A 13237-nucleotide genomic window follows, 5' to 3' on the forward strand; every position below is an offset into this window, starting at 1 on the left:
CCAGAAAGTGTTTATTTTCTAGTTTATGTGGAGGGTAAATGTATGTGTGAGAGAGAACAAAAAGAAAAGATGTTAATGGGTGTCAGATTTAGTTGCATTTTGTTTCAGTTGTTGGAATCTATAATCAGTGCATCTGTTATATGACTCTGAGGATCACGAAGATCCATTAGATATTAACATGAATCTGGCTCTCTTTGAGGATTTTGAACATATGATTTTTCTGAGATATTCCCTAAGCTAGTTCATTTTTGGTGTGTTCTTTTGACCCTGTAGACTAAGGTATTTTTTTTTTTTTTAGTTTTGATGACACAAAAAGACTTTGGCTCACTCAAGTCACCACCCTTTCCTGCTGACCATGCAATCAAATGACATGTTCCAAAGTCACAGAGTCAATACAGTGCTACCATCACCAAAAACGAAAGTTCAGAAAATTATATTTTAAATTGGATACACAGATATCCTATTAAATATTAAGTTTTTCAGTGATAAAAAGCCAATTGTAATAGGCAAATTAATAATGGACATCTAGACAAGCTCAAGTCATGAAGAGTTTGGAGATCTTGTGCAGTTCTACCTCAGATTCTTTTAAATAAAATCATCAGTAGAACAGACTATTGCACTATCTCAGCCACAATTAATGAAGCTATGCAGAACAGCAGCAGGCACCCTGAAATCAGTGGGAGAAGCCAGAGGGTGCGTTGGTTCTAGGTGAGCTATAAATCCCAAACTCAAGTTTAAACTCCATGCCTCCCCACCACAAAAAAAAGAAGAAAAACAGAAGGGAAGAAAGAAAGAGAAAAATGAAAGCAATAAAAGGAAAAGGAAGAGGAAAAAATAAAGAAAATTCTAAGAAAAATATTTAAGACTCACCTAGATAAACTCACTTTAAAATCATTTTGTGACATGAATACATGCATCACAAAATAATAAGGGAAAAATTGTGAAATCTTGTACTGTATCTTTAAGTCATGCTGTTGGGGTAGCAAAGATAAATATGTGTCAATTAGGTCAATTAGTTGTGTTAAATATATGAAAGATAAGGAAGCATTAGTAAAGGAATTTTCCATACAATAATTAGGCTGCTGTTAATCTTGTTTGCTTATTTGTTCTCATAAAAATATAAACACTGATAAACATATGTGTACCGACACCGACATAATGAAAACATGTGTGCACTGACATAATGAAAAGATTCTGTACAGAAACCACACTGTAATTGGGAACCTTCATCAAAGCAGGACACATGCCACACTGATATCCAATGCATGCCTGCTTCTAAACGTTGGTCTTCTCAGTGTGTTTACCAGATGTGTTTGAAAATAAATATGTTTTAAAAAGGAGTCCACTTTTTGAATAGTATGAACAGCCTTTATAGGTTGCAACAGGAAATAGAAAAGAGGAAGGGATATGGCAGCTCCCCCTTCCTGGGTAGGCTGTAGCAACCCTCCAAAAGCTAAGTCGTGTTTCTTTAATAAGGAAAACATTGAACACATACTGTATGACACTGATGTTAATTTGGTAAGATTTCTTTATTTGGGTTGAATTGTCAGGGTTTTTATCCATGAAGAAAAATAATGTTCCAACAAAGAACAAATTTCTGAAACAAACTAGTCTTTAAAGTTTATACTTACTGGCCTGGCAGGGGTAGCTCAGTGAATTGAGTGCAGGCCTGTCAACCAACAAGTTGCTGGTTCAATTCCCAGTCAGGGCACATGCCTGGGTTACAGACCAGGTCCCCAGTAGGGGCACATGAGAGGCAACCACACACTGATGTTTCTCTCCCTCTCTTTCTCCCTCCCTTCCCGTCTCTCTAAAAATAAATAAATAAAATATTTTAAAAAATAAATAAATAGCATAACATAAATAAATAAGATAAAATTTATACTTACTGACCTTTTATTTTTTTAAATAACTTTTTTATTTTTTTAATTTTATTTATTTATTTTTAGAGAGGGATGGGAGGGAGATAGAGAGCGAGAGAGAGAAACATCAATGTGTGGTTGCTGGGGGTTATGGCCTGCAACCCAGGCATGTACCCTTTGGTTCCCAGCCCACACTCAATCCACTGAGCTACTCCAGCCAGGGCATGACCTTTTATTTTTTAAAGAATAAAATCACAAGCAAGTGCTTGCAATGCAAACCTACTTTTTTCCATGGAAAAATTGCTGCAAAACACATTAGTGGTTTGGAAGAAAACTGATTACGGAACTATGAGAAGTTTAAGATTAAATTTACAGTGTCATATAAAATTTTTAAAAATGATATCATCAACAATACTCCCTCACTAAAAAACATTCTTATGATATATCTAAAAAAATAAAAACTGGCTGATAGATGAACTTTTAGTAACATTACCAGTTTGTGTCTAGGTCTCCATCTGGTAGCTATGTACTGTATCTGGCTTTTAGGCCTTATGATAGCTGGGAAAACAATATTTTAATTTTTATACATATATTCATAAGAGACTGTATTCTCAAAATATTGCAATACCAAAACTTGGAAGTTAAATTGGTTGTAAATTTCATCTTATATAAGGTGCTCCAATTCAATTCGGCCAGATTGCTGAAATAAACCCAATGCAATGAGTCATAACTCAATTCAATGGCATTTCTCCAACTGATTGAAACAGATTGAAGATACATTTGATTTTGTCACTTTAAATAAATTTCTCTTAGTTTTAAAATATATACTATATGCATAATAAAATTTTACATAGATTTTTAGGCAGAGTATAATTTTTTCAAGAAATTTTATTACAGCTTAGGATATAGTCAAGAATAGTATAGTAACTCTGTATGGTGCCAGTTGGATACTGGAAATATTAGAGGCAACACTTTGTAAAGTATATAATTTTCTAACCACTCTGTTGTGCACCTGAAACTAATACAAAATAATATTTAACCATGTAAACCATAATTGAAAAAATGAAATAAGCCAGGCAGTAAAAGACAAATACCATATGATCTCACCTTTAAGTGGAACCTAATCAACAAAACAAATGAGCAAGCAAAATATAGCCAGAGACTTTAAAATTAAGAACAAACAGACAGTAACCAAAGGGGAAGTTAGAGGGAATAATAGGGTGAAAAGGGTGAAGGTTTTCAGGAACAACTATAAAGGACACATGGACAAAACCAAGGGGGTTGGAATCAAGGGAGCGAGGTGGGGATTGGTGGGGTGGCAGGGAGAGATGGGGGTAAAGGCAGACAACTGTACTTGAACAACAACAAAATTTAAAAAAAAAGAAAAATGTTAAAAATGTTATTATGAGATAGGTAATTTAGTCCTTCCTCTTAAACTTTTCTTTTTTCTCCTCCCTCTACCTTGGGCCTCATTTACTTTCATCTCCTACTAGAGATTCTTCAATATTAACTGTGAGAAGGGTTAATGTGAGCCTAGAGTTCCAAAAGCAAACACCTATGAACAGGGTGACTTATAATTTATCATCTAAACCAGTGATTTTTCAACACTTTTCACCCTTGGCACACAAAAACTAATTACTAAAATTCTTCAGCACAGCAAAAAATATGTTTTTTGCCAACCAGACAAAAATTTTGTCCTGTCTGGCAGTTTTGATTCATTCACATCAGATGGCTATTGTTGTGTTGGCTGTTGTGATATTTTTATTTGATAACCTAAGGGAACAGAGGTCAGTGCCCCTGACTACACAATCTGGGATTGCATGTTTTAAAAATTCTTATAGCACACCACTATGCTATAGCATACCGGTTGAAAATCACTGATCTAAACCAAGACACTTTGGAAATACCAAAATGCTATAAATAATTATGTGAGGATAAAAGATTAAACTAATATGCCAGACAAACTAGAAAGCTGAGTCAATCCATTCATAGACTGTCGTGAAGCAACTTGATATTAAAAAGTAATAACAGCTCAAGCAAGGTCAACTAATATATGGTCTCTGTAATAGGAGAATCATGTGATAACGATGCTGGGGATGCTGAGGTCCTTCACATCCTTGCCTTACAGAAAACGAGGGCAAGAGGGCAACTTTTTTAGAAATCTGAAAATTTTTTTGTGAATTGATCATATGTGAAATATTTAAATACTAACAATGAACTACATTCCTCAAACAACATCAACACTTGTACAGCACATGCCAAGGGATGCACTTTGCAAACTCTTGCATACATTCTTAATTTCAGATGTGCAGGGGTTACCCAGCAACCACATTATCAATCGACACAGCAAATGCCAATCAATATATAATAATTGAAAACAACCTAAGAAAGAGATACTTACATTTTAAAATGTTTCAGAATCATTTGGAAAGCTTGATAAACACATTACTGGGGCCTAATTCCTGGTGTTTCTGATCCAGTTGGTCTAGAGTGGAGCCCCAGAATTTGCTATTCAAACAAGCCCCCCAAAATGTTGATGCTACTGGTTTGAGGATCATACTTTAAGAACCAGGAATAAAAATTCACTCTTGCTTTAAAGAAAATACTAATATTATATGGATAACCCATTTATTAATTAATCTATCCATTCAGTCACCAAACCTATGATGTTCATTTTTTATACACTACACTAGGAAAAAAGAAAGGCATTGTGTTTGCTTTGCTGATTTATAAACAATTATTTGTTGAGGGCATTCTTAATCTGTAAATAGCTCAGATTTTGCAAGTATGATTCAGAGATTCTAAATAATTTGGTAAGATCTTATAAATATTAGGTAAAGAATCAAGATCAGAAAATGACTTGTGACTTCCAAGTCATGTAGCCTTAACAAATAAAATAATAGAGAGGAAAGAGAGACTAAGAAACACTTACAGAAAAGATTCATAGTATATTACTTTTTCCCAGAAATGTTTGCTGTATATATATTAACCAGTCTAAACACAAATATTTTTTTAATTCTTTTGATGTCACTGTCTAGTAAAATCAATCAGTCTATCAATCAATCAATATTTTTTTTAAAAGTTAGTTAAACAAAAATTAAAAAATTTATTTTTGGTAGATGGAAAAGATGAAATTTTCAGAGGCACTTAAGATTTTTAAATATTTGTATTTTTGTTTATAAAAACAATATATGCATATTGCAAAAAATTCTAGAAAATAAAGAAAATATGAATTAAAATGTGTTCTGAAATTTACCCACAGAAACAACCATTATTAATATTTGAGTATTTATAAGATATTATTCTAAAAAATTTTACACATTTTTTCTACCCCAAGATATTTTATTATACATACCAGTTTTAGGTGGATTTTGCTATTAAGAAAACATTAATTTTGAAAGAATATTTAAGAGCAAAATCATTAAATCAAATGTACTTTATTAAGTTTGTACCAATTTAAATTCTCATCAACAGAAAAGCAGTGTACCATTTATCTGTCCTAGTGGCTAACATTTGATGTGGCAAACTTTAGTAGGGTTGTATAATCTTACAGGCAAAACTTGTCATCTGATTCTTTTGATTTGCATCTTTTTAATTACATCAGAGCTTGACTTTTTAATGTTATTCTGCTATACTAGTTTTTTTTAGATGGTGAGCAAACTGTTTTTTCTTATTTTTATATTGAAGTATTTATGTTGTGATTTGAAGTGCTTTTGATAAATATTTTCTCAACTTGCCATTTTAATTTTGTTCACTTTTCACATAGAAAGTACGTTATGTAATATACCTTTGCATAATAGCCTAATATTGATAGACACATTTTAATTTTTTATTATTTCTCTTATGAGAAGATAATTCTTTGAAGACAGGAACTGTGTTTTATGCTTTAAGAATTGCATTCTTGAGACAAACACAAACAAATGCTGAATGCATACTTGCTTTCTAGAAAGCATGTATCAGTGGGGAAAAAAGGCCTCTAAATTTTAGCCACACATGCTTATGATGAACACAGTGCACATCAGTTTTCACTGCATTTTTAGAAAAGATACCCTCAAGGTGTGAAACTGGTACTACTGAATAAAGGCTCTAAATTTTTCAAAGAACATGTTCAAAATGGGAAGTGTGAAAAACTTTGTAACTGGAAAATTTATTTTTGTTTATTTGACACAAGGCAAAAGTGATCATAGTTTTTTTCTTCCTAGTGCCCTTTTACATTTGTAGGAGAAACTTTATTTTTCTAATCTAGGAGTATGCATTTAATATCCTAATGCCTATGTTCTCCAGATTTCTTTGGTCTTATGGCAGGAGATTCTGCATGTATACAATTTTTCTCCGTTATCATTCTTAGGAGTCCAAAGAAGAAACCAGCCTTTCTTGCAACTATGCGCTTCCATTTAAATGCTTGAGCATGGAGCCATCTTTTCCCACCTGTGGTAGAAATAATGGTAAGAGTCATCTCTTTGATGTTTTTATGTAATCATACTTCACTGACCTGAGCAAACTGAGATTAGAATGGAGATGAGTCTACGTTTTTCTCTGAAGGAGAGTTATGTTGACAACTGTGGAAGAAAAGGGACCAAATATTAACATGACAAGCCCAAGGGAGGCCTGCTTGGTGACCTTGCAAACTCACAGACCCAAAGTAACCACAAAGGATGACCTGAAATTAAAACTTATTAACTAAAAGCAGTTAGTGATGGGTAGTCATGTCCTAGACTGGTGTCTTCTCCTAACAAAGGTTAATCTTTATCCTTAACTAAGTCTGTCTGTTGTGTTTTTACAACTAAAACATACCTCTGGAGTGTCAAGATAACTTCCTTTTTCTGACACCCAGAGCACAATCTCACACCAGAGCAGAGACCACAGGAGCCCTTCATTGGTATCTTGTTCTCCCTCATACCACCTCCATGTGCTGTAAACATTCACTGTTAGGTGTGGTGTACTCACCAATGTCTATCCATTTTAGTTTCTATCCTTTCCCAGAGATTTTCCCACTTTATTTTCTCCCACCTCCCTAATCTATCACCAATGAATTTCATTTGACCCCATTATGTCTCCTCCTTTAACTATAATGTATAAAATAAAGTGAGAAGCTACCATTCTCCAGAGCATATCTCAATCTTTGCTTCCTGGCAACTGTCATCAGTTTGGCTCAAATAAACTCACAAAAATTCTCTACAGGTGTCAATGGTTCTTACATTGACACATCAGTGACCAAACAGCTTTTTCCTCACTTTCCTCCTCAGAATTGAAGAATTCCCTCATCTGAACATTGACATCCCTGTAAGACAGGGTTTAGACTGAGGGATCTCCAAAGCCCCCATTGCCCTTTGTTGGGTGATGGAGATAGCAGACTTTATGGCTTAAGAAACTTTTCATAACAAAGGCAAGATAATAGCTGTATTACTACCTCCTTGGGGCAAGGTGGGTGTGGCTTTCAGGATATATCCTGACTTGTGATGTAGCCAGAGACATGGTCTTCCTGAGTTATTCAGTCACTCTTGTCCTGACTGGGGATGGCACCTAAAGAAAGGTAACTATACAGAAAACTGGAAAATGTAATTCATTGTGGGAAAACTTGGAGATGACATTATGGTAGAAGCTCCAGGTCAGGATCTAAAACTAAGCACAGGCACCCTTGAGGGTGAGGGGAAGAGCCAGGCTGCCAGTAGTGAGACAGAACAGCCATGTGAGGAGGAGTGAGGAGGAAGAGGCATGGTGTAGCTTGTAGAGGAGCCATGCTGCTGGTTGTAAGGAGTAGCTATGCAGTTTGTAGGGACTGTTTGGTCATGTGGTCTTATGTAGTAAGGGAAACAATGGCGTGTTGCTGCTCTGCTCGTGCCTTCTTTAGTTGACTTAGAAGTCATCAAGGGTTCTGCCTTGCAAGACATTGACCTGCTGCTCTGCAGACCTGGACTTTATCTGACTCTTGGGACTTAGGCCTTTCCTGGACTTCACCATGATCTAGTGTAAAATAACACATACTTTCCTGGATTACAAGGTACCCCAAACACTGAAGAAGAAAGCTGCTGCAAGAGCGTGGTGACTTTGCAGAACTGTTTGTGCAGCTGGCTTAAGATAAAAAATGGGGAACTACTGCATTTGCTTTTGGCTAATAGCCTTTTGGGGAACAAAGGAAGAGCTGGGTCTTGTAGGAAAGAAGGGCTTTGAGCATAAGTGCTCTGAGCTCCACAAGATTGGAATATTGTAAATAAAAACCCGTTCCTTCCAATAGTGATCACTAGGTCATTCACCACGGTGCCATGTGGATGAGCCCCTGGCTGGTCAGTTACTCCTATATATATCATTCATCTTTAATGAGGAATAAGGATGGTAACATTGAAGGACCATTGTTGGCTAAAGAAATATCCACAAGAAGTACAAATTGTTGACTGGGAAATAAATGAAAATATTAAAAATAGCCTGAAAGAATCTGGATATTCTTTCTTTTAATGTCATCATAAACAAAGGAATCCATTTTTCTATACTAGTTCAAAATCCCTTATTGCCAAAACTTGAGGCTTATTCCTAATTATGAAGTGGATGCCTTTTAAGATCCAAGCAGTGCCACTGGGTTGTGTGGTGCAATATGAATTGTACCTGCTGGAATTATAGTGAGTACAACATGTACAACTGTATTTGCTGGTGCTATACATTAACAGTTATCCTGACTTTAGAATGCATTTGGTAAATATTTTGATGAATGATAAGCTTTAGATTTATGTTAATAATTATACAGTTTTATAACATATTAATGAAAGCTTTAGTCCTAGATGTAAAGAAAAAGACAAATCTTAGTTGATTGTGCTTGGTGATAATATTAGAATGCAATTAATCTCATATTGTTTTATCTCTATTTATTAATTTGACCCAAAGTCCAAGTAATTAGCCTTCAGTGAGAACATAGTGCAATGATAGATCTTGAGTTTCAGTATCTAGATGATAACCTTGAGTTTAAAGCCAGATTCTAGCCCTGGCTGGCGTAGTTCAATGGATTGAGTGTCAGCTGCGAACCAAAGTATCGCAGGTTCGATTCCCAGCCAGGGCACATGCCTGGGTTGCAGGCCACGGCCCCCAGCAACCGCACATTGATGCCTCTCTCTCTCTCCCTCTGTTCCCTTTTCTCTCTAAAAATAAATAAATAAAAATCTTAAAAAAAATAAATAAAGCCAGATTCTTTCCCTTGTTCCTTTTTGAGTAAACACTATTAAAGCCAAATTGACCACAAAAGGAAGTTCTCATATACAGCTGCCAGCAACCAAACCTAGTCTTCTTCCTTGGGCAAGGGGGATTTGTTTCATTAGGCAATATAGGGTTCTCCCAGCTATGGGTATGGGTACATATCCTTTTTTCTTTTCTTTCTCAGTAATAAAAGTGAATTTACATAACAATAGAGTGAGTGTCTCAGCACCAAAATTGTAATCTTGGGTGCTACGGGAGTGTTTATTTTCTTTGCTCTCAAAGAGAAAAGCCCTATTTGACAGCTGTGGGTTTTGTATCCACAGCTCTCTCTTGTGTTTTCAAAGTTCACTTTAGGCTATTTGTCTTTTAGAAAAGGCCTGCATTAGTACCTGTTCTCAGTAACTGAAAGATATCTGAAGAGGATTTTTGCTTTGTGAAAGAAGGTGAAAATCAAAAATGGTGTTAAGCATTCTTTTCAGCCTTTAGACAGGCAGCGAGCTCCTGAGCAGCAAGAGTGACCCTGCAAGGTCCTTCCCTGTGAACTACACTTAGCATCAAGCCATCAGACCTTTGAATTGTGTCTGTGAGCACATGTGCTTTATGTCCATTTATTCTGTGCACTTGTTGGCAAATTGCTTCTTTGTTTTACACCATTTCAGCTTACAAGTTTTCCTAGAAGACTCTGCATTTGGATAATAAGGGAAATCTCTACTCTTGACCTTATCTTGCCCCTGGAGAAGAAAATAGCAAAGTCTGCAACCTGATGTCCAGACTCCATTTATATACTCTCCATATAACCTCAACATACACATGTGCACCCACACTACCCTTTTTAGGAAGAAATAGAAGACAAGAGTTTATTTCCTGGGGCAAGAAAACACACTCACTCTGACTCATAAAAATATAGGACAGGTATCCCCACTCTTGATTACCATAGAGCTGAAGGGCTTGACTTGAAGACCTTTCCTTCTCTTTTCTAAGGTGACGGGAAAAGCAGTTAGAAATGCAAGGTGATTCTTCCTTTAGTAGCAAGGGAAAAGTGAGCAGCTGCATTACTGCCTCATGCTTCTGCCATAGGTTTCTATTTCCAGGGGAAAAAAAACTACCTCAGGAAAACATAATGGTGACATATTCTATTAACATGTAATTTGCACTTTAAAAACCCAAATTTTACCTCATCATTTCTCCCCCCTGACTTCTGAAGCTTTGAAGATAATCCATCCCTATATCTGAACTTCATCCACTCTCAGCCTGATGAAGTGTATAGTTGGGCAAGAGTCCCTGCTGAACGTATTGCTTGGTGTAAGTTTTTCAAATAGAACATTTAATAGTATTTTAGATTTAGTAGTATCTCTTTGTGAATCTATAAAGAACTGAGACAAAATACTTTTTAGACAATTTTAAAATATAAATCTTTACAAATTGTGATTTCATAGCTGAATTAGTCTTTAGAAGAATGTTTTGCTGTCTTTTAAATATGTACCTTCTAAATTTTTATGCAAATTACTTTCTTTAGATAATTTTTACATTAAATGCTTTAGAAGAAGTACTCTTTTTAATGCTTCTGAGAATTGTGACTCTCAGAGCTGGATGAGGTGAGCAAGTGTCAAAGAGTAACTAGTCTAAATGGTCGCTTTATGACAGTGTAATACAGATGATTGTTTTGATTTTACTTGCAAGAAATAAAATCTATCTTTTCTCTTTTAAAGGGAATGATAATATTTTTATTTTGGCCTTAGTAAAATTAAGGTGATATAATATATTACAGCTGTTAAACTTTCCAGATTTTATGTTAACTTGAGAACTGTGAGACTCTTTAAGGTTTTATCTGTTTTTAAAGAAATAATGAGCTGAGTTTAATTTGGTGTCACCTGGCTACACAGTGTTTTACTTGACATGGTTGGTGAAGTATTCACCCTCTAAAGATCTCAGTGCACTCAAAAATAATAAAGAACATTAACCAGGAAATAAATGTAGAATGGTGATTCAGACTTCTATAAATATAGGTGACTCACACATTTGCTATCTGAGTATCATTTTTAACTTTTCCCAAAGAACTGTAACTTTCTGAGACAGGCTTATTCCCCCATAAGGGGTAAATCTATAGGAAGAACAGAATGATATATTACAACACATCCTTACTCCATGTCAATGTTGGGTGTCTTTTGCTCAGTATGTAGTTAACTGTTTTATTTTGTTATTACTTCACTTTTAAATCCCCTTCATTTTCTAGCCTACACCATTTCCAGCCAATTATGTTAGAAATTTATGATTGCAGATTTAGAAATGAGGGTCTTTTCTAATCTGGAGGCTGTCACTTTACTATCAGTAATAACCTGGGCAATATCCTTTCAATTCTTCAATGTCAGTTTTCTAATTTACAGAGCACTGACTTTGGTGAGGGTGAGATAGGATTTTATAGTAAAGCAGAATTGCCTAGATTCAAATCCCAGCTCTGCTGGACATTGGGGAACTTACAGACCACTTCTGTACTTCCCTTTTATACTTGAAGAATGGGGATAATACTGTATCAAATTCATAAAAACAGTGCACACATTTTTTTTAAAAAGTTTGTAAAGCACTCAATGCAATTGTCCACTGGTAGCCAGCACTATACAAGTGGGAACTTTTATAAGTATTATTTCTGTATTCACTTTGTAATTCAGTAGCAGAAAAGGCTAGAACAATGAGCAGTGACTAGGCTCAAATGTGCTGTTTAGTTGAATTCTTAAGGAGCCAGAGGCAGTTATGCTTACAAAGAGTATTGTAAGCACAGCAGTCTGAACTTAGTCCCCAGGAATAGTCGTTAACAGCTGGCTTCCTTCTCAACTATGCTATCTCTGCATTTCTTTAGAGGGAAGCCCTAGAGATTATATTTAAGTTTTCCATGTCTCAGAAACCTCCCTCAGAATGGCCACCGGTGCCACTATACACCTACTCATAGGTGCATGTAAAACTTGAATGCACGTCTACATTCCTCCCCTCCTCCAATTCCCTTTTTTATTTTCTGTCCTTGTAACTCCCCAACCTCCAGAATTCACACACCATAAACATCCACAGTTTCCACTACTCACTACACTGTATATATTGCTTTTGTCAAATTTGCTCTCAGGAATTTTGAAGCCATTTATAGTGCCTTGGACATAGAAGCTCTTATTATAGACACAGATGAAGAAATGTTAACTTCTGTTTAATTCAGAATTTATTTACTTTCCAAAGATAAGTATACCATGGATCACTGAGTTAAACAATGGTTTTGATGTAAAAGGCCTCATATTATAAGGATGTAAGTAGGACACCCACATTGTGGAAAATTGCTTGACTGTCAGAACCATATAGGCACAGATGTTATTTTTTTCTGAAACTGTCTTAACTGAGGAGTGTTGGTGGTCTGAGAGTGAAGCAGAACATATGGCTTCATAATTATTTTATTAGAGCTTGCCTAATGTAAAACTGTTTCTTTTTCCTTTACCCTGTTTTGCTCCAGCTGAATGTTAATAGAGTTTGGTTTCATGAGCACATTTTGGGGAGTGTTACTTCCAATAAAAACCACCACAACTCATCAGAAAGCTCCACAATGTTGAAGCCAGTGCCATTTCATATTTCATTTCTCAACTTTTGTGTGGTCCCTGCTATTCAGTTTTTGGCAAAATATGCATGAAATCTTTTAGTTTATGCCATTATGTAGTAAATTTGAAAGAAGTCCCTAGAAATTAGAAAGAAAAAGTGAAAACACAAAACAAGAATTTTAAATGTGACAACAAAATATTAAAAAACATTTCCATAATAAAATAGAATTTATTACAACACATATTGCACAGCTAATGACATCAAGGGAACCCTAGAGTGAAAGGTGCTTCTCCTTGATAAGACTCTGAATTAATAATATTAATAAAATTGCATTTGAATGTGCAACCATAAACCTGCTGTCATGTGGGTCTGTGATTAAATGTGTATTCTCTACATAGGTTTGAAGACTGGAACCCAGATATAAAAGCTGCAATGAAATTATTCCAGGTTGACATGGGCACTGATATCTGAGAGATAGAGATACAAATATTTTCTAAACAGAAAATATTTTAAATGTGAGTCTTTAAAAATTCAAACATGTATGCTTCCTACAATTATTGCCTCACAAAGAAATGACATGATACACAAAGAAAAAGTCCACTATAAAACAGAGATCATAGAAA

Source organism: Phyllostomus discolor, chromosome 1, assembly GCF_004126475.2.
Source record: "Phyllostomus discolor isolate MPI-MPIP mPhyDis1 chromosome 1, mPhyDis1.pri.v3, whole genome shotgun sequence".
NCBI classification, from domain to species: Eukaryota; Metazoa; Chordata; class Mammalia; order Chiroptera; family Phyllostomidae; genus Phyllostomus; species Phyllostomus discolor.